The 22,066-nt window shown below is 42.8% G+C and overlaps 1 long non-coding RNA gene across 1 annotated transcript; it reads left to right on the top strand.

Annotated features, from left to right (window-relative positions):
• Positions 1–6,873: 6,873 nt before the first annotated feature.
• On the top strand, positions 6,874–8,219 carry LOC143751360 (uncharacterized). Its single transcript, XR_013207200.1, has 3 exons — positions 6,874–7,005; positions 7,790–7,921; positions 8,185–8,219. It is a non-coding gene; the product is annotated as an uncharacterized LOC143751360 (long non-coding RNA).
• The last annotated feature ends 13,847 nt before the right edge of the window (positions 8,220–22,066 follow it).

Genomic DNA, 22,066 nt, shown 5'->3' with positions numbered 1-22,066 from the left:
CGTGATTAAACCGGAAAACCTCATAATTAGTGAACAAAAACAATTTCTAAAGGTAGTTCTCCTAAACATTCCATCGCTCACACCCAGGGTGCGATTTGCAGGGGGGGATGGGTTTAAGTTACGATCCTATTTGCAGTGGCCTTAATCCAAGCACTGTTTTTCAAAATGTCACAAAGCGTTTTGTGATTGTTTTGTATGAAATATTGAAGTTTATAAATACATATTTTGGCACACCTGGCCGAGTGGCGCTACGAATTCTTCTACAATCGGATTTGAATTCTGGCATGTTAAATTAACATTCGACAAACGCAAACAAACTTTTATTTAAGTGCACTCACAATAACAATTAAATGTTGCGCTTTTGTAAAACAGAGAAAACAAACAGGGTGCGCTTTCTGCCGCCTCGGACTCCGTGAACTGGAGCGAGTCACAGAAACGAACCAAAACTCTATAGAGATCGCTAAGAAATGCGACCAACTGGGCGGCAACGTCATCAGAACACACTGAATTATGGGTATGTTTTTCTCGTTTACATGGGCTGGCATTGCAGGCTTGTGTTCTGGCATGAAAATAATGAAAAATTAGCGTGAAAAACAGAATATAATCCTACAAAATGCAGCAGGCTGGGTTGTGGTGCTTTTGCAGACAGCCTGAAGTTCTGGGAGTCTCCCGCATATTGATAGCGTCTCCCTGATGCCCGCAAATTAGTTCAAATCTCCCGGAATCTAGAGCTCGCGAGCTCCAAACCGTGTAGCGCGCGCACGGCAGAGAGGGAGAGAAGGAGAAACCTTCAGCGTATTCACAAATGTACGTGTGCGTCATGAAGTGCATGTAAGTGCACAATTCTTCCTTAATACAGATAAAGGAGGCAGAATTTCATTCAGTCTTTGTTTATTTTATTTAAAGCGATGGCTAAAAATCATTACATGTGAGAAGTAACATTTAACAATCTTTAAGTTTGCATTAAGTTGGCTGTGCAGTTATTGCAGTTTATAACACAGCAGGTAGACGGCATCTTGAACACTGCGTTCTTCCCTCCATGCAATCCGCGGATTCCCAAAATGCTTTGCGTTCACCACTGTTAATACGTCATGATGATGACACATTAGCAATCTCTATAGGCTACTTGCCTCAGTCACGATGAGAAATATGTCTATAGAAAGCTTGAGTGAACAAGTATTCTCTGATTGTGTAATCCATATGAAACCATCCATCATTAAATTATATTCACTATAGTGGCTGGAAACATTGTTGTCAGTGACTAAAAAATTCAGATTCAAATTCTAGACATGCCCCTGTGTAAATAGCCTGGTTAAAACCAGACCCTTCTCAGTCGTAACTGAGTTAGGGTCTGGAGAAAGTTCATTGACAGCTCACTTCCAAAGGGACGTCGCTCAAATGCCTCTGGGCGCAATTGGATAGACCTTAAAACCAATCAGATCGATCGTCATCTTGTAAAGCCCGCCTCAACGTTTGTGATTGCTGCCTCGATTTGGAAATAATGGAAATGAGCCTGAATGGACTCTTCGCCAGACTAACTTGCAGAGCAAATCTAAATTTGCCGGAAGTTCATCTGGGTTTTCCCAGGCTACTGTGTCTGTGCTGTGTCTCTTGATGTTCTATGCAGATTTATGCCAGCCTCCAGTAGAGATCCATTTCCTGGAGAGTTTAGGTGTAGGTAGTGATGTGAGATTTGAAGCGAGGCGTCGGATCTTGTGTCGAGCAAAAATGGGCGTGCCAGATGAAGCCGCGATTCGAGGCTTGTGTTGTTAACGTGAAAATCACGTGACTAATGACAAACGAGGCCTCGGTTTGTGTGGATACGTCATCGGTTCGGTCTGGGTGTCGTTTCCGGATAAAGGGGGTTCGAAACTCGCGCCTCCTTGTGGGTGTTGCAGGAGTAGTAGAATCAGTTGTAGTAGTGTCAGAGAGTCAGAGAGTTAGAGTTAGAGAGTTGGAGTTAGAGAGTTGTTTCATCGTCGTTATTGTGCAATATATGTGTTAGGGCTGTATATTATTACATTATATCAGGTTAGATTAGTTATAGTATATTGTTAGTATTAATTATAGTAGCTATATTATAGTATTGTTATATTAATTAGATAAGATTATTTGGATTGCTTTGGATTTTTGGATTTGGACTGGACTGCTTTTTGATTTGGATTGCCCTTTTGGAATTGTTTGCTTTTTGTGACCTCTTCCTTTTTCCTTGTAATGGAGCCAGCAAGAAAGAGGAAATCCTCCCCTGTCTGGGAGTTTTTTTAAATGGTTGCTCACAATAAGGTACAAACACAATTTGTATTATTATTGTTATTATTATTATTTTACTGTCTTTATATAATAATCCTCACTATATGGCTGTATTATATTTAATGTCTATTCATTTATGTTTCAAGGTGAAATGCTTGCTGTGCCTAAAGGAGCTGACATACAGCAATAACACGTCCTCCATGCTCAGGCATTATCGAGCACTGCACGAGCATGCACAGACTACTAACAATCCACACAGTAGTCAAAGTAATTGATAATAATCATTAAAAAAACATTATTTAAATAATGTTTTAGGCTCCTACAATACACCTTCATTTTATTTTATTATAGATTCCAAAAAAGAAATGGTGAATGAGGCCCTGGTGAACATGGTCATCAAGGACTCCCAACCCTTTTCCATTGTGGATGATGATGGATTTAGGGAGCTCCTGCATGTGTTGGATCCCACTTACGTGATCCCAACTAGAAAGGTATGTGATTAATAAAGTGGTTCATCATTATTTAAGAAGTTAAAAGTAAGAGTAACTGCATTTATTTCTAACCACAGGCTTTGAAGGTCATGGTTGATCATAAGTACAAGGAGGCTAAGGAGAAGGCAAGAGAGCAGTTGCAGAACGTTCAGGCTATAAGCCTTACCTCTGACATGTGGACATCGCTAAACATGGATGCCTACCTAGCAGTGACTTGCCATTTTATAGACAATGACAAGCTCTGCACTATTTTACTAGGTGTACAGCATTTCCCTAAGAGCCATACTGCTGAGAACTTGGCTACTGGACATATCAAGCTCATGGAGGAGTGGGGCATAAAGGATAAAGTTAAGTGCCTGGTAACTGATGCAGCAGCCAACATGATAGCATGTGTACGATCACTGAATGTTAGGCATGCGGTATGCATTGCACATGCACTAAACCTTATTGTGGGGAAATCTTTTGATGACATCAGTAGCTTCAACGACATTCGAACCAAATGTAGGAAACTTGTGACCTATTTCCGAACAAGCACTACAGCAAAAGAGAGACTGGCCCAAGTACAGGAGCAGATGGGGAGACCAGTTCTGAAAATGATAATTGAAGTGGAAACTCGCTGGAACAGCACTTACAACATGCTGGGACGTCTCTATCAGCTGAGAGAGCCAGTGGGGGCAGCCCTGGCCTCTCTAAAGACCGACATCACCCCTCCTACAGCCCTGGAGTATGAGGCAGTCCAGGATGCTTTACATGTTCTTGCCCCTTTCCGCCAGGCTACAGTAGAGCTTTCAGGAGAGAAAAGGGTGTCTGCCTCCAAAGTGATTCCTTTGATGAAGATGCTTAATCACGCTGTAACGAGTAAGCTAGAAGGCCTCAAGTCCAATCCAGCAAGGCAGCTGGGTGACAGCCTTGTACGGAGGGTCAGGGAACAAGCAGTACATTTAGAATCAATAAGTGTGATGACCATACCCACGTTATTGGATCCCAGATTCAAAAAACTGGGATTCTTAAGTCAAGGGAAACTGCAAGAAGGCATATCAAGATTAAAATCTGAATGCGCTACTGTAATCAGAAGTTCTGGTCTCCATTCTGCATTCCACCAATATATCCCCAACTCAGCTGCCAGCCTCTTCAGAAGCAGGCCAATCCACAGACAACAGTAAGTACTATATGTGTTTGTTGTGTGAATGTTCACATTAGTGATTTAGTAATGTGAACCATTGTTAATGGAGTATTTTTTCTTTGTAACTCTATTATTAGGTGACCTTTGGCATCTGCTGGATAGCACGGTTGAACAAGGTAGAAGGAGCTCAAGTGCAACAGCAGATGCTACTGTAGAAGTGGACCGATATTTATCTGAAGTGAATCTCACAAGATCTGAGGATCCACTGGTATATTGGGCTCAACATAAACATCAGTATCCTCATTTATACCATCTGGCCCTGGCATTTTTATGTTCCCCCGCATCCTCTGTTCCATGTGAAAGGATCTTTTCCAAGGCTGGAGAGGTTCTGTCCAAGAAGAGGAATCGTCTAAGCCCCAACACACTTGAAAAAATTCTGTTCCTCAATAAAAATAATTTTTAATCCTTCCTTCGTTCCTCTACGTCCCCAGTCCCATAAGCACAACACTGCACAAAAATAGTAACAGTTTAATGCACAAAATCACCAGAAACAATTCTTAACCTTTACCACCCCACACTTTTCTGTTGCACTTTACTTTATTACACTCCCTCCACCATAAGCACTGCACTCAACACAGTGTCACTTTTGTTGTTCATACTGTCACTATCCAAACCATTTATGAATAATTAATTAACTGTGTGTGTGTGTGTGTGTGTGTGTGTGTGTGTGTGTGTGTGTGTGTGTGTGTGTGTGTGTGTGTGTGTGTGTGTGTGTGTGTGTGAGAGAGACAGTTGTCTCTGCAGAAGTAAATTCAGACAGAGAAATATACATATTTTATTTTATACCCAGGCAATGGACAAATGTCTGCTCAGGTATTTTTATTATTGCAAATGAAAGGTTACAGACATTAACAGTGAGAAGAAAATAAATAAATAAAACAGAACAGGGGGGTATACTGACATCATAAGTCTGCTCAGGTCATTGTTTCAGAATGAATTAATTGGTCTGCTATTTCTTTGCACAGTAGCTAGGTGTCACTAGTGAGCAATGCTGAATGAAGCTTCGAGTAATGAACCTTTGGGTGAAGCAATGGTCTGTGAGGTCTCAGTGGTTCAGGAAGCCTCATTTTGCCATCACTAGGTGTAGGAGTTTAGTCCAACTTGTAACTTGTGGTAGAACTCTGACCTGTACCACCTGACCAATGCAGAATCATTCGGCATTGATAGTGTTGCCATACAAACGCTCAATCATCTCCTAATCACGGCAATTATTACGACATCCAACCCTAATCAAACACACCTGAACAAGCTAATCAAAGTCTTCAAGATTAGGCTATATTAGAAAGCTACAGGCAGGTGATTTTCATTATGGTTGGAGTTACGCGGGCCTCCAATTGGAACTTTAAAAACGCGTTCAAAAAGCTGTAACGATATGCGATATGAAACCGAAATCGCGACACTCAGATCCACGAACCTGCAGAATCGCGACACACCCCTTCCAATTCACAGCGTTATCCATACCGTCCAGATCCAATGCTACCACATCTTTAAATTACTATTAGTATTATTTGAAGTTAACTTAACATTATAAAATATGTAGACCTACACCACAAAACTAGTTGAGGATAAATTATTTAAAATTTGGGAATTCCAGCGTTATGGACATGACATTTGCAGACTTGCAGTTAACTTATATAATTATATAAATTCTCAGAAAATGCATTAATACCAAAATATTGTAACGTCTGTTTATCCATAGGCTCCTCCCAGAAAGGAGTCCAGACATTAGAAAAATATCAGTCTACACATGCGTTTTATATTTAATATTAGGGAAATCGACAGTCATGTGTGACAAAAAAAAATCTTTAACTTTTAGGAGGCAACGATTTTTTGTTGTTGTAATTCTGTGAATTACACTGCGCAAATCTAATGAAGAAGGGTTGGATCTCCACAGAACATAAAATATTCATTTTATTTTATTTTTCGTGTTCGCATTTATGAGGAAAAAATAATGTTACAGACGTGACAGTTCTCCGTTACGGACGCGACCGCTCTGAAGCGGCACTAAAAGACTGCTTTAAAACTTTCACAGACACCTTACACAGAAGACACGAAGCCTTTCTTTAAAGTGAATTTCGTTTTGTTTTAATTGTACGGACCTGAAAAATATATCTATATTGAAATGTCTACTTGTAAACAGAACAATTCAAAACGAAAGAAAACAGACTGCTCTCTGCTTATGAAATGAAATGTGCATTTCTCTCTGGTGCATTCACTACGGCGAAGATCGCGAGTCAGCATCGTCAACTTCATCTTGACTTTATTAATAAACAATCAACATGTCTCCTTGCTATATTTGACATATTCATAATCATTGCTTTTGCCGGTTCTTTGTGACAGCTTTTAGGTGCTTTATCGGCAGCGCCGCCGCCCTTACATGAACGCGTCACCACGGCATCAAAAACATGATTGCGTGATGAAAACATGAAAAATACCACATAAACATAGCCTAACTGTTTAGAAAGAAAACAGAACGAATAGCCTAATGCTCATACGTCCATCTCGCGAATGTATAGTCTTCTTCATCATGCCATCTTCACCATTAGCCGCTTTTCCACTGGCCAGCGTGAGCACAGAGGCCGAAATCATACCTCACGGCACTCCTGTAAAAAAGAAATCGCTGTACAAATATATCAGACGCTGCCATTTAGTCTTTAATTACAGACTTGGACCTCACACGCGGATATTGACTGACCACGAACAGTTAATTTAGCCTACTTGCATCTTTCATTCGTAATGTCTGGCGGTCTTGCTGGTTTTTTTGTTTGTTTGTTTGTTTTACAATTAAAACTAAAAGTCTGTTGTAACGCAAGCCTTACCGAACATGTACCGAGTAAAATATTACTGAAAATTGATTAGTAATGCCTTACACTACTGCGTTACAGCAAAACGTAATATGTTACTGTAATGCATTACTTTTGTAACGCGTTACTCCCAACACTGCTAATTCAGCACATCTTCCTGCAGAGTTGATTGTGAGATTGCAGGTCGAGAGGATGACCGCTCGAGTGTACTGCTCGTTTAGTGCCGTTTTATTGTGTCTGTCTGCATGTTTGAGCACAACAGACGCTGGAGTTGTAGGTGAGAAGTTATTTTAGCTTCATTACACAGCCCGAAGAAGTGCATAAATAAAGTGCCTAACAAAATTTGACTTTAGATGAATCTCAGCACATAGGCTTACAAAAATACAGTACAGATGTCAAGTGGAAGTTCAACTTTGTATGTTGGTTTAGTTTTAATAAGCAAAGTATAAATATGCAAACTGTCATCTGTTTTTCATTGTACAAGTAAAACCCATATAATCACTAATACAAGCCTTTTTGTTTAATGTAAAACAAGAACATTAGTCTTATAACATGGCTACAAAATTACCAATCCGGAGTTTAAACTTTTGCCTAAACTTTTTGTTTTAGCAACTAAATAAGCCTACAATATAACATGGGGAGCTAATTATAACCGGTTGCTCTGCGTTGTGTATATGTAGTGCATTTCTATATTTATGTCTTCTGAGTAGCCTATTAAAATGCTTAAAAGGAAATTAGGGTGGTCATGGGGATGGCATAAATTGACGATGTACACCGGTAAATTTGTATACAACATATTAACTGATGTCCATGTTTTCTATCAGCATTGCACTATTACTCCCTCTACTTTAGTGGGATGGGTTGTAACGGCACTCTCCGTCTCTGAAACCGATTGATGCAGATTATTGAAAAATTGTAGATTTCTAAGCTACTTTGAATTGAAGCAGATGAATGTGTGAATATTGTAAAGTTTGAGACTCATTGCAATACCCCTGACTTGCAAAAGCTGAATCAAACTATTACAGCACTTCCTGGTCTACACAAATTATCCTCTTCTGCAGTGTCCGGTCAGTGTCCGGCGACGCTGACGGTCGAGCCGTCCCGTCGCGGATGCACTTCTGATAGAGACTGCTTTGGAGGACACAAATGCTGTAAATTTCCCTGTGGCCCCGTGTGTGTGCCGCCTGTTTTCAGTGAGTTTTTATTAATGATGGATGCTACACGCCTTCCAAAAACACTGAAAAAATGTTTTGACTCAGAAATTGCTAGTAAGTTTCACAAATAATTGCAAAGAAACCGCAAGCAACACATTGAACTAAACGTGAAACTATGAAGTAGATAGACTGAATATTCCGGTAAAACCTCCTACTATCATCTTATGACAACTTTCTTTTTTTTTTCATACAGTGAATGAGACATTCATTGATGTGGTTTCTGTCATGTGTCTGTATAACAGCAAAGCCAGGAGAGTGTCCAAGCACAAATTTTGGACCATGTGTGCCGAGATGTGTTGCTATGACAGTGACTGTCCGAACAATGAGAAATGCTGCAGCAATGGTTGTGGACATCAGTGTATGGCTCCATTTGCAGGTGTGTGTTGTATTAGTGTTTGGCTCAGCTTCCTCGTTATTTCAGTTTGTCTTGTTTTCTAATAAGTCGTTCTCAATGTAAAATATTTAGCCAACTAGCATGGTTTCAAGCACAAGATGGCTTTACAAAATTAACAGAAGATTAATACGGAGTAAAACTTGCAATTTGGTTTTTGTGCTGTATCTGAGACTGAATGCCGCTAAATGGATCGACTAATCTGTATCTCTCCAGTGAAGCCTGCAGCCGAACCCCCGAAGCCTCCAGGGAGGGAACCCCCGAAGCCTCCAGGGAGGCCTGGAGCTGAACCCCCGAAGCCTCCAGGGTGGTCTGGAGCTGAACCCCCGAAGCCTCCAGGGTGGCCTGGAGCTGAACCCCCGAAGCCTCCAGGGTGGCCTGGAGCTGAACCCCTGAAGCCTCCACGGTGGCCTGGAGCCGAACCCCCGAAGCCTCCAGGAAGGCCTGGAGCCGAACCCCCGAAGCCTCCAGGAAGGCCTGGAGCCGAACCCCCGAAGCCTCCAGGGAGCGAACCCCCGAAGCCTCCAGGGAGGCCTGGAGCCGAACCCCCGAAGCCTCCAGGGAGGCCTGGAGCCGAACCCCCGAAGCCTCCAGGGAGGCCTGGAGCCGAACCCCCGAAGCCTCCAGGGAGGCCTGGAGCCGAACCCCCGAAGCCTCCAGGGAGGCCTGGAGCCGAACCCCCGAAGCCTCCAGGGAGGCCTGGAGCCGAACCCCCGAAGCCTCCAGGGAGGCCTGGAGCCGAACCCCCAAAACAACCAGGGAGGCCTGGAGCCGAACCCCCAATGCCTCCAGGGAGGCCTGGAGCCGAACCCCCGAAGCCTTCCACTGAACTGCTTGAGCCTGAACCGGAGCCTTCCGTCGAACTGCCGGAGCCCTCCACCGAACTCCCAGAGCCGCCTGCAACTGAACCTCCGGTTAAGCCTACAGCCGAACCCCCGATGCCTCCAGGGAGGCCTGGAGCCGGACCCCCGATGCCTCCAGGGAGGCCTGGAGCCGGACCCCCGATGCCTCCAGGGAGGCCTGGAGCCGGACCCCCGATGCCTCCAGGGAGGCCTGGAGCCGGACCCCCGATGCCTCCAGGGAGGCCTGGAGCCGGACCCCCGAAGCCTCCAGGGAGGCCTGGAGCCGGACCCCCGAAGCCTCCAGTGTGTGCTGAAAACTGTCGCCAAACTAACCCTTATGGCCAATGTTCAGGTCATAAGTAATGTGGCTATGCATGCAGGTAACTGTGCTGATTTAACCATTGGATGTATGGTATATTTTCCCTGTTATCACCAAATAAATCTCACACTTGTAAGACTACTTTCTCTTTTATATTTCTTTAAGTGTGATAACAAAGTTGGTGTTTTTTGTGTTCCAGCGTTAGTTTGGCTGTTCTCTCACATAATGGCTGTTCTCTCACATAATGGCTGTTCTCTCACATAATGGCTGTTCTCTCACATAATGGCTGTTCTCTCACATAATGGCTGTTCTCTCACATAATGGCTGTTCTCTCACATAATGGCTGTTCTCTCACATAATGGCTCATTGGAATTCCTGCTTTAGGAATGTGTAAGTTCCCCTCCTGAAGACCCAAACACATTCAAAACGGTTTCAGAGAGGCTAGCAATATTAAGCTAGCTTTGAATGCATCCAAAGCCATGCCTCCTTCAAAACGCATGAATGCACAAAGCAGAGTCTACAAAGTGTCATGAGATGAAAGACTGTTAAATTGCCTCATGTCTCAAAACGCATAACATTACAGTGATAATGAACGTAAACATCTTACAGTGCTCTAGTTGCACCATCTGACTAATCCAGATTCATTTCGGCGTTAATGGTGTTGACATGAAAACGAATAAATCCAAATCTGAATACGAATGCAACGATTGGACTGACTTTTTTTTTTTTTTTTTGGGTCCTGAGACCTTTACAGAAGGTATGTTCATTTTACCATTTAGAACACTTCTAATATTGATTGCTATCAGGATATGAAGAGTTTCAACCAGTATTGCCTATAGACCAATAGTCTTCTGCTGCATTCTGAAGCATTTGCTACAAAGTATAGTGGTCACATATATTGGTTGTCGTTGAACAATGTTCGATTGGTCCGTCAGAAATTGTTTTGGGATGGTATGATATGTGCATACAGACAAGTACTTTATGGCCGTGCAAGCTTCAAAGAGATTAGCCTAGCTAAAGGAGGAACGCTCTCAACGTTAGGCAAAATCTGCACGATTAGGGACTCCAGTATGTGAGCATGAAACATGGACAACTTTACGTGTGACATGAACAAGACTTTAAGTAGACTAAACATACTCTAACGTACACATACATGCATGCATACATGTTTACCTAGGGAAAGAGAGCTGAAGCAGAATACAGGAAAGCAAGAAGTTATAGCATTGCTTAAAATTCAGCAGATTATTAGACTTGAGCAAACCATCAGTTTAGTTCTAACACGCCCTTCTTTAAAATGGGTAAGGATACATAATGTATCAAATAATGAGACTTAAGTTTGATACTTGCATGCCTTGCCCTTTTGAATTAAACTGTCCTGATGCAGTTTGTTGAGGGCTCCAGTTGATCTTTGCTGATGTTGTCTTGATGAGAGAGAACCAGTAGGGGTCAGAGGATCTTTGGTGAATGGAAGTCAAGGCCTAGCCTGGCACAAGGTTGGGGGTCCTTAGAAGACTTCTAGTTCAGCATCGTCTTCACAGTCGGTACTGAAATTTAAAAAATGTGACGCTTTGAGCACTGTTGAGCAGAATCATAAACACCTCTGATTGGCCATTGTGTTCATGAGCTCATCGGATATGTCTACGATTGGCTACAATGATCAACGCACCGGAGCGTTTGAGAGCACACCAACTTGGTATCCAAGTCGGTACTTTTGACAACACTAGTTTATACATTTCTCAAGTGGTTATATATAGAATATATAGGATTAAAAGGGTTTATTTCTCCTTCTCAGCAAGAACACACAACTCTCTGCAAATTCCTTCTGGGTCATATTTGTCTTATCAGATAATAGGAATCATGTCTAAACTGTACTCTCTGTACTCTCTGCTAGAGTTGGAAAGAGATCACAGAGATAACGCAAGACTAAATTACGACGGGAGCAGAAATAACAGCCACCTCTAATCTAAAGGCAGTGTCTAATTGGTCAGAACTCATCCAGGAGGCTGGACAAACATTTGAGTTTAAAATCTTAGGACACGAACAAAGCATTAGAGTAGCCATGACATTTTAGACCAGCCAGACGAGTAAACTTGTAGGCGAGCAGACGCAATAACCCAAATCAAGATCAGAAGAACATAGGTTAAACAGCTTCATTCAAGCCATCGAACGTGAACATTCAAGCTCGTCTCACTTTTCTTTCTCTTACTTAGTTTGTTTTCTGTTCCATTGAGAGTCTCGGTTCTAAGTTAAGTTTTGCTGTAAAGTTTCGGTCAACGATTTGACTGCAAAGCCCGCTTCCAACTTCAAAGACTTTCCATCCAACCGCCAACACACCACGTGTTTGGGTTAAATTAATGATTGATGGTTCGTTCAGGTCATGTCTTATAAGTGCATATAATGCTAGAACCTTGGGATTTCATCAACTCATTCTTTCACTCTCTTTCTTTCTGTAACTCGTATGAATGTGTGTGAGCATGTGTTTGTGTTAGATATCAGTTTGATCTGTTAGGGTAATCAATAAAAACTTGTCTGTATTTTAAAGAGAAGTGTTCTTGTGTTATGTGCTTACGAATTTAATGTCTTAAACTGCTGATCTAAGTTACCTTGCTAATAAATAGTGTTTTCACTATAGTTTGTATATTTATAATTGCTCGGCCGCCCTATGAATTAATTAATAATTCCCTTCGAGCTAAATTGACCTGTTTGACCCTTACAGCACCATATGACTAGGAAGTCAAAGCTCAAATCACAGTCTTTGTTCTACCCACTTAATTGATAGAAGTGCGAGTGTATTACATTATATAAAATGTGCCAATTTCTCGATAAGTGAAGTCAAACAATGCATTTACTGTAGGATCTAGAAAAAAATCTGATCGTGATTAAACCGGAAAACCTCATAATTAGTGAACAAAAACAATTTCTAAAGGTAGTTCTCCTAAACATTCCATCGCTCACACCCAGGGTGCGATTTGCAGGGGGGGATGGGTTTAAGTTACGATCCTATTTGCAGTGGCCTTAATCCAAGCACAGATTTTCAAAATGTCACAAAGCGTTTTGTGATTGTTTTGTATGAAATATTAAAGTTTATAAATACATATTTTGGCACACCTGGCCGAGTGGCGCTACGAATTCTTCTACTATCGGATTTTAATTCTGGCATGTTAAATTAACATTCGACAAACGCAAACAAACTTTTATTTAAGTGCACTCACAATAACAATTAAATGTTGCGCTTTTGTAAAACAGAGAAAACAAACAGGGTGCGCTTTCTGCCGCCTCGGTCTCCGTGAACTGGAGCGAGTCACAGAAACGAACCAAAACTCTATAGAGATCGCTAAGAAATGCGACCAACTGGGCGGCAACGTCATCAGAACACACTGAATTATGGGTATGTTTTTCTCGTTTACATGGGCTGGCATTGCAGGCTTGTGTTCTGGCATGAAAATAATGAAAAATTAGCGTGAAAAACAGAATATAATCCTACAAAATGCAGCAGGCTGGGTTGTGGTGCTTTTGCAGACAGCCTGAAGTTCTGGGAGTCTCCCGCATATTGATAGCGGCTCCCTGATGCCCGCAAATTAGTTCAAATCTCCCGGAATCTAGAGCTCGCGAGCTCCAAACCGTGTAGCGCGCGCACGGCAGAGAGGGAGAGAGGGAGAAACCTTCAGCGTATTCACAAATGTACGTGTGCGTCATGAAGTGCATGTAAGTGCACAATTCTTCCTTAATACAGATAAAGGAGGCAGAATTTCATTCAGTCTTTGTTTATTTTATTTAAAGCAATGGCTAAAAATCATTACATGTGAGAAGTAACATTAAACAATCTTTAAGTTTGCATTAAGTTGGCTGTGCAGTTATTGCAGTTTATAACACAGCAGGTAGACGGCATCTTGAACACTGCGTTCTTCCCTCCATGCAATCCGTGGATTCCCAAAATGCTTTGCGTTCACCACTGTTAATACGTCATGATGACGACACATTAGCAATCTCTATAGGCTACTTGCCTCAGTCACGATGAGAAATATGTCTATAGAAAGCTTGAGTGAACAAGTATTCTCTGATTGTGTAATCCATATGAAACCATCCATCATTAAATTATATTCACTATAGTGGCTGGAAACATTGTTGTCAGTGACTAAAAATTTCAGATTCAAATTCTAGACATGCCCCTGTGTAAATAGCCTGGTTAAAACCAGACCCTTCTCAGTCATAACTGAGTTAGGGTCTGGAGAAAGTTCATTGACAGCTCATTTCCAAAGGGACGTCGCTCAAATGCCTCTGGGCGCAATTGGATAGACCTTAAAACCAATCAGATCGATCGTCATCTTGTAAAGCCCGCCTCAACGTTTGTGATTGCTGCCTCGATTTGGAAATATTGGAAATGAGCTTGAATGAACTCTTCGCCAGACTAACTTGCAGAGCAAATCTAAATTTGCCGGAAGTTCGTCTGGGTTTTCCCAGGCTACTGTGTCTGTGCTGTGTCTCTTGATGTTCTATGCAGATTTATGCCAGCCTCCAGTAGAGATCCATTTCCTGGAGAGTTTAGGTGTAGGTAGTGATGTGACATTTGAAGCGAGGCGTCGGAGCTTGTGTCGAGCAAAAATGGGCGTGCCAGATGAAGCCGCGATTCGAGGCTTGTGTTGTTAACGTGAAAATCACGTGACTAATGACAAACGAGGCCTCGGTTTGTGTGGATAAGTCATCGGTTCGGTCTGAGTGTCGTTTCCGGATAAAGGGGGTTCGAAACTCGCGCCTCCTTGTGGGTGTTGCAGGAGTAGTAGAATCAGTTGTAGTAGTGTCAGAGAGTCAGAGAGTTAGAGTTAGAGAGTTGGAGTTAGAGAGTTGTTTCATCGTCGTTATTGTGCAATATATGTGTTAGGGTTAATATATGTGTTAGTAATATATGTGTATATTATTACATTATATCAGGTTAGATTAGTTATAGTATATTGTTAGTATTAATTATAGTAGCTATATTATAGTATTGTTATATTAATTAGATAAGATTATTTGGATTGCTTTGGATTTTTGGATTTGGACTGGACTGCTTTTTGATTTGGATTGCCCTTTTGGAATTGTTTGCTTTTTGTGACCTCTTCCTTTTTCCTTGTAATGGAGCCAGCAAGAAAGAGGAAATCCTCCCCTGTCTGGGAGTTTTTTGAAATGGTTGCTCACAATAAGGTACAAACACAATTTGTATTAATATTGTTATTATTATTATTTTACTGTCTTTATATAATAATCCTCACTATATGGCTGTATTATATTTAATGTCTATTAATTTATGTTTCAAGGTGAAATGCTTGCTGTGCCTAAAGGAGCTGACATACAGCAATAACACGTCCTCCATGCTCAGGCATTATCGAGCACTGCACGAGCATGCACAGACTACTAACAATCCACACAGTAGTCAAAGTAATTGATAATAATCATTAAAAAACATTATTTAAATAATGTTTTAGGCTCCTACAATACACCTGCATTTTATTTTATTATAGATTCCAAAAAAGAAATGGTGAATGAGGCCCTGGTGAACATGGTCATCAAGGACTCCTAACCCTTTTCCATTGTGGATGATGATGGATTTAGGGAGCTCCTGCATGTGTTGGATCCCACTTACGTGATCCCAACTAGAAAGGTATGTGATTAATAAAGTGGTTCATCATTATTTAAGAAGTTAAAAGTAAGAGTAACTGCATTTATTTCTATCCACAGGCTTTGAAGGTCATGGTTGATCATAAGTGCAAGGAGGCTAAGGAGAAGGCAAGAGAGCAGTTGCAGAACGTTCAGGCTATAAGCCTTACCTCTGACATGTGGACATCGCTAAACATGGATGCCTACCTAGCAGTGACTTGCCATTTTATTGACAATGACAAGCTCTGCACTATTTTACTAGGTGTACAGCATTTCCCTAAGAGCCATACTGCTGAGAAATTGGCTACTGGACATATCAAGCTCATGGAGGAGTGGGGCATAAAGGATAAAGTTAAGTGCCTGGTAACTGATGCAGCAGCCAACATGATAGCATGTGTACGATCACTGAATGTTAGGCATGCGGTATGCATTGCACATGCACTAAACCTTATTGTGGGGAAATCTTTTGATGACATCAGTAGCTTCAACGACATTCGAACCAAATGTAGGAAACTTGTGACCTATTTCCGAACAAGAACTACAGCAAAAGAGAGACTGGCCCAAGTACAGGAGCAGATGGGGAGACCAGTTCTGAAAATGATAATTGAAGTGGACACTCGCTGGAACAGCACTTACAACATGCTGGAACGTCTCTATCAGCTGAGAGAGCCAGTGGGGGCAGCCCTGGCCTCTCTAAAGACCGACATCACCCCTCCTACAGCCCTGGAGTATGAGGCAGTCCAGGATGCTTTACATGTTCTTGCCCCTTTCCGCCAGGCTACAGTAGAGCTTTCAGGAGAGAAAAGGGTGTCTGCCTCCAAAGTGATTCCTTTGATGAAGATGCTTAATCACGCTGTAACGAGTAAGCTAGAGGGCCTCAAGTCCAATCCGGCAAGGCAGCTGGGTGACAGCCTTGTACGGAGGGTCAGGGAACAAGCAGTACATTTAGAATCAATAAGTGTGATGACCATACCCACGTTATTGGATCCCAGATTCAAAAAACTGGGATTCTTAAGTCAAGGGAAACTGCAAGAAGGCATATCAAGATTAAAATCTGAATGCGCTACTGTAATCAGAAGTTCTGCTCTCCATTCTGCTTCCACCAATATACCCCCAACTCAGCTGCCAGCCTCTTCAGAAGCAGGCCAATCCACAGACAACAGTAAGTACTATATGTGTTTGTTGTGTGAATGTTCACATTAGTGATTTAGTAATGTGAACCATTGTTAATGGAGTATTTTTTCTTTGTACCTCTATTATTAGGTGACCTTTGGCATCTGCTGGATAGCACGGTTGAACACGGTAGAAGGAGCTCAAGTGCAACAGCAGATGCTACTGTAGAAGTGGACCGATATTTATCTGAAGTGAATCTCACAAGATCTGAGGATCCACTGGTATATTGGGCTCAACATAAACATCAGTATCCTCATTTATACCATCTGGCCCTGGCATTTTTATGTTCCCCCGCATCCTCTGTTCCATGTGAAAGGATCTTTTCCAAGGCTGGAGAGGTTCTGTCCAAGAAGAGGAATCGTCTAAGCCCCAACACACTTGAAAAAATTCTGTTCCTCAATAAAAATAATTTTTAATCCTTCCTTCGTTCCTCTACGTCCCCAGTCCCATAAGCACAACACTGCACAAAAATAGTAACAGTTCAATGCACAAATCACCAGAAACAATTCTTAACCTTTACCACCCCACACTTTTCTGTTGCACTTTACTTTATTACACTCCCTCCACCATAAGCACTGCACTCAACACAGTGTCACTTTTGTTGTTCATACTGTCACTATCCAAACCATTTATGAATAATTAATTAACTGTGTGTGTGTGTGTGTGTGTGTGTGTGTGTGTGTGTGTGTGTGTGTGTGTGTGTGTGTGTGTGTGTGTGTGTGTGTGTGTGTGTGTGTGTGTGTGTGAGAGACAGTTGTCTCTGCAGAAGTAAATTCAGACAGAGAAATATACATATTTTATTTTATACCCAGGCAATGGACAAATGTCTGCTCAGGTATTTTTATTATTGCAAATGAAAGGTTACAGACATTAACAGTGAGAAGAAAATAATAAATAAAACAGAACAGGGGGGTATACTGACATCATAAGTCTGCTCAGGTCATTGTTTCAGAATGAATTAATTGGTCTGCTATTTCTTTGCACAGTAGCTAGGTGTCACTAGTGAGCAATGCTGAATGAAGCTTCGAGTAATGAACCTTTGGGTGAAGCAATGGTCTGTGAGGTCTCAGTGGTTCAGGAAGCCTCATTTTGCCATCACTAGGTGTAGGAGTTTAGTCCAACTTGTAACTTGTGGTAGAACTCTGACCTGTACCACCTGACCAATGCAGAATCATTCGGCATTGATAGTGTTGCCATACAAACGCTCAATCATCTCCTAATCACAGCAATTATTACGACATCCAACCCTAATCAAACACACCTGAACAAGCTAATCAAAGTCTTCAAGATTAGGCTATATTAGAAAGCTACAGGCAGGTGATTTTCATTATGGTTGGAGTTACACGGGCCTCCAATTGGAACTTTAAAAACGCGTTCAAAAAGCACTTTAAACTGCTTTGACAGCGTTTTTTTTGTGTGTGTGTGGGACTCAGCAACGGGGTTTTTCTTTGTAGGTTTGTGTTCCTCGCTGTCTGCCCCTCCTGACTCACTAATTCAGCACATCTTCCTGCAGAGTTGATTGTGAGATTGCAGGTCGAGAGGATGACCGCTCGAGTGTACTGCTCGTTTAGTGCCGTTTTATTGTGTCTTTCTGCATGTTTGAGCACAACAGACGCTGGAGTTGTAGGTGAGAAGTTGTTTTAGCTTGATTACACAGCCCGAAGAAGTGCATAAATAAAGTGCCTAACAAAATTTGACTTTAGATGAATCTCAGCACATAGGCTTACAAAAATACAGTACAGATGTCAAGTGGAAGTTCAACTTTGTATGTTGGTTTAGTTTTAATAAGCAAAGTATAAATATGCAAACTGTCATCTGTTTTTCATTGTACAAGTAAAACCCATATAATCACTAATATAAGCCTTTTTGTTTAATGTAAAACAAGAACATTAGTCTTATAACATGGCTACAAAATTACCAATCCGGAGTTTAAACTTTTGCCTAAACTTTTTGTTTTAGCAACTAAATAAGCCTACAATATAACATGGGGAGCTAATTATAACCGGTTGCTCTGCGTTGTGTATATGTAGTGCATTTCTATATTTATGTCTTCTGAGTAGCCTATTAAAATGCTTAAAAGGAAATTAGGGTGGTCATGGGGATGGCATAAATTGATGATGTACACTGGTAAATTTGTATACAACATATTAACTGATGTCCATGTTTTCTATCAGCATTGCACTATTACTCCCTCTACTTTAGTGGGATGGGTTGTAACAGCACTCTCCGTCTCTGAAACCGATTGATGCAGATTATTGAAAAATTGTAGATTTCTAAGCTACTTTGAATTGAAGCAGATGAATGTGTGAATATTGTAAAGTTTGAGACTCATTGCAATACCCCTGACTTGCAAAAGCTGAATCAAACTATTACAGCACTTCCTGGTCTACACAAATGATCCTCTTGAATCCTCTTCTGCAGTGTCCGGTCAGTGTCCGGCGACGCTGACGGTCGAGCCGTCCCGTCGCGGATGCACTTCTGATAGAGACTGCTTTGGAGGACACAAATGCTGTAAATTTCCCTGTGGCCCCGTGTGTGTGCCGCCTGTTTTCAGTGAGTTTTTATTAATGATGGATGCTACACGCCTTCCAAAAACGCTGAAAAATGTTTTGACTCAGAAATTGCTAGTAAGTTTCACAAATAATTGCAAAGAAACCGCAATCAACACATTGAACTAAACGTGAAACTATGAAGTAGATAGACTGAATATTCCGGTAAAACCTCCTACTATCATCTTATGACAACTTTCTTTTTTTTTTTTTCATACAGTGAATGAGACATTCATTGATGTGGTTTCTGTCATGTGTCTGTATAACAGCAAAGCCAGGAGAGTGTCCAAGCACAAATTTTGGACCAGGAATGTGTGCCGAGATGTGTTGCTATGACAGTGACTGTCCGAACAATGAGAAATGCTGCAGCAATGGTTGTGGACATCAGTGTATGGCTCCATTTGCAGGTGTGTGTTGTATTAGTGTTTGGCTCAGCTACCTCGTTATTTCAGTTTGTCTTGTTTTCTAATAAGTCGTTCTCAATGTAAAGTATTTAGCCAACTAGCATGGTTTCAAGCACAAGATGGCTTTACAAAATTAACAGAAGATTAATACGGAGTAAAACTTGCAATTTGGTTTTTGTGCTGTATCTGAGACTGAATGCCGCTAAATGGATCGACTAATCTGTATCTCTCCAGTGAAGCCTGCAGCCGAACCCCCGAAGCCTCCAGGGTGGCCTGAAGCTGAACCCCCGAAGCCTCCAGGGTGGCCTGGAGCTGAACCCCCGAAGCCTCCAGGGTGGCCTGGAGCTGAACCCCCGAAGCCTCCAGGGTGGCCTGGAGCTGAACCCCCGAAGCCTCCAGGGTGGCCTGGAGCTGAACCCCCGAAGCCTCCAGGGTGGCCTGGAGCTGAACCCCCGAAGCCTCCAGGGTGGCCTGGAGCTGAACCCCCGAAGCCTCCAGGGAGGCCTGGAGCCGAACCCCCGAAGCCTCCAGGGAGCGAACGCCCAAAGCTTCCAGAGAGGCCTGGAGCCGAACCCCCGATGCCTCCAGGGAGGCCTGGAGCCGAACACCCGATGCCTCCAGGGAGGCCTGGAGCCGAACCCCCGATGCCTCCAGGGAGGCCTGGAGCCGAACCCCCGATGCCTCCAGGGAGGCCTGGAGCCGAACCCCCGAAGCCTCCAGGGAGGCCTGGAGCCGAACCCCCGAAGCCTTCCACTGAACTGCTTGAGCCTGAACCGGAGCCTTCCGTCGAACTGCCTGAGCCGGAGCCCTCCACCGAACTGCCAGAGCCGCCTGCAACTGAACCTCCGGTTAAGCCTGCAGCCGAACCCCCGATGGCTCCAGGGAGGCCTGGAGCCGGACCCCCGATGGCTCCAGGGAGGCCTGGAGCCGGACCCCCGATGGCTCCAGGGAGGCCTGGAGCCGGACCCCCGATGGCTCCAGGGAGGCCTGGAGCCGGACCCCCGATGGCTCCAGGGAGGCCTGGAGCCGGACCCCCGATGGCTCCAGGGAGGCCTGGAGCCGGACCCCCGATGGCTCCAGGGAGGCCTGGAGCCGGACCCCCGATGGCTCCAGGGAGGCCTGGAGCCGGACCCCCGATGGCTCCAGGGAGGCCTGGAGCCGGACCCCCGATGCGACCAGGGAGGCCTGGAGCCGAACCCCCGAAGCGACCAGGGAGGCCTGGAGCCGAACCCCCGAAGCGACCAGGGAGGCCTGGAGCCGAACCCCCGAAGCCTCCAGTGTGTGCTGAAAACTGTCGCCAAACTAACCCTTATGGCCAATGTTCAGGTCATAAGTAATGTGGCTATGCATGCAGGTAACTGTGCTGATTTAACCATTGGATGTATGGTATATTTTCCCTGTTATCACAAAATAAATCTCACACTTGTAAGACTACTTTCTCTTTTATATTTCTTTAAGTGTGATAACAAAGTTGGTGTTTTTTGTGTGCCAGCGTTAGTTTGGCTGTTCTCTCACATAATGGCTGTTCTCTCACATAATGGCTGTTCTCTCACATAATGGCTGTTCTCTCACATAATGGCTGTTCTCTCACATAATGGCTGTTCTCTCACATAATGGCTCATTGGAATTCCTGCTTTAGGAATGTGTAAGTTCCCCTCCTGAAGACCCAAACACATTCAAAACGGTTTCAGAGAGGCTAGCAATATTAAGCTAGCTTTGAATGCATCCAAAGCCATGCCTCCTTCAAAACGCATGAATGCACAAAGCAGAGTCTACAAAGTGTCATGAGATGAAAGACTGTTAAATTGTCTCATGTCTCAAATCGCATAACATTACAGTGATAATGAACGTAAACATCTTACAGTGCTCTAGTTGTACCATCTGACTAATCCAGATTCATTTCGGCGTTAATGGTGTTGACATGAAAACGAATACATCCAAATCTGAATACGAATGCAACGATTGGACTGACTTTTTTTTGGGTCCTGAGACCTTTACAGAAGCTATGTTCATTTTACCATTTAGAACACTTCTAATATTGATTGCTATCAGGATATGAAGAGTTTCAACCAGTATTGCCTATAGACCAATAGTCTTCTGCTGCATTCTGAAGCATTTGCTACAAAGTATAGTGGTCACATATATTGGTTGTCGTTGAACAATGTTCGATTGGTCCGTCAGAAATTGTTTTGGGATGGTATGATATGTGCATACAGACAAGTACTTTATGGCCGTGCAAGCTTCAAAGAGATTAGCCTAGCTAAAGGAGGAACGCTCTCTACGTTAGGCCAAATCTGCACGATTAGGGACTCCAGTATGTGAGCATGAAACATGGAAAACTTTACGTGTGACATGAACAAGACTTTAAGTAGACTAAACATACTCTAACGTACACATACATGCATGCATACATGTTTACCTAGGGAAAGAGAGCTGAAGCAGAATACAGGAAAGCAAGAAGTTATAGCATTGCTTAAAATTCAGCAGATCAGCAGCCTTGAGCAAACCATCAGTTTAGTTCTAACACGCCCTTCTTTAAAATGGGTAAGGATACATAATGTATCAAATAATGAGACTTAAGTTTGATTCTTGCATGCCTTCCCCTTTTGAATTAAACTGTCCTGATGCAGTTTGTTGAGGGCTCCAGTTGATCTTTGCTGATGTTGTCTTGATGAGAGAGAACCAGTAGGAGTCAGAGGATCTTTGGTGAATGGAAGTCAAGGCCTAGCCTGGCACAAGGTTGGGGGTCCTTAGAAGACTTCTAGTTCAGCATCGTCTTCACAGTCGGTACTGAAATTTAAAAAATGTGACG

This window comes from Siphateles boraxobius, unplaced genomic scaffold (assembly GCF_051911475.1).
Source record: "Siphateles boraxobius isolate OS27281-9 unplaced genomic scaffold, OSU_SipBor_1 250, whole genome shotgun sequence".
NCBI classification, from domain to species: Eukaryota; Metazoa; Chordata; class Actinopteri; order Cypriniformes; family Leuciscidae; genus Siphateles; species Siphateles boraxobius.
This window is presented reverse-complemented; position numbering and strand designations above follow the sequence as displayed.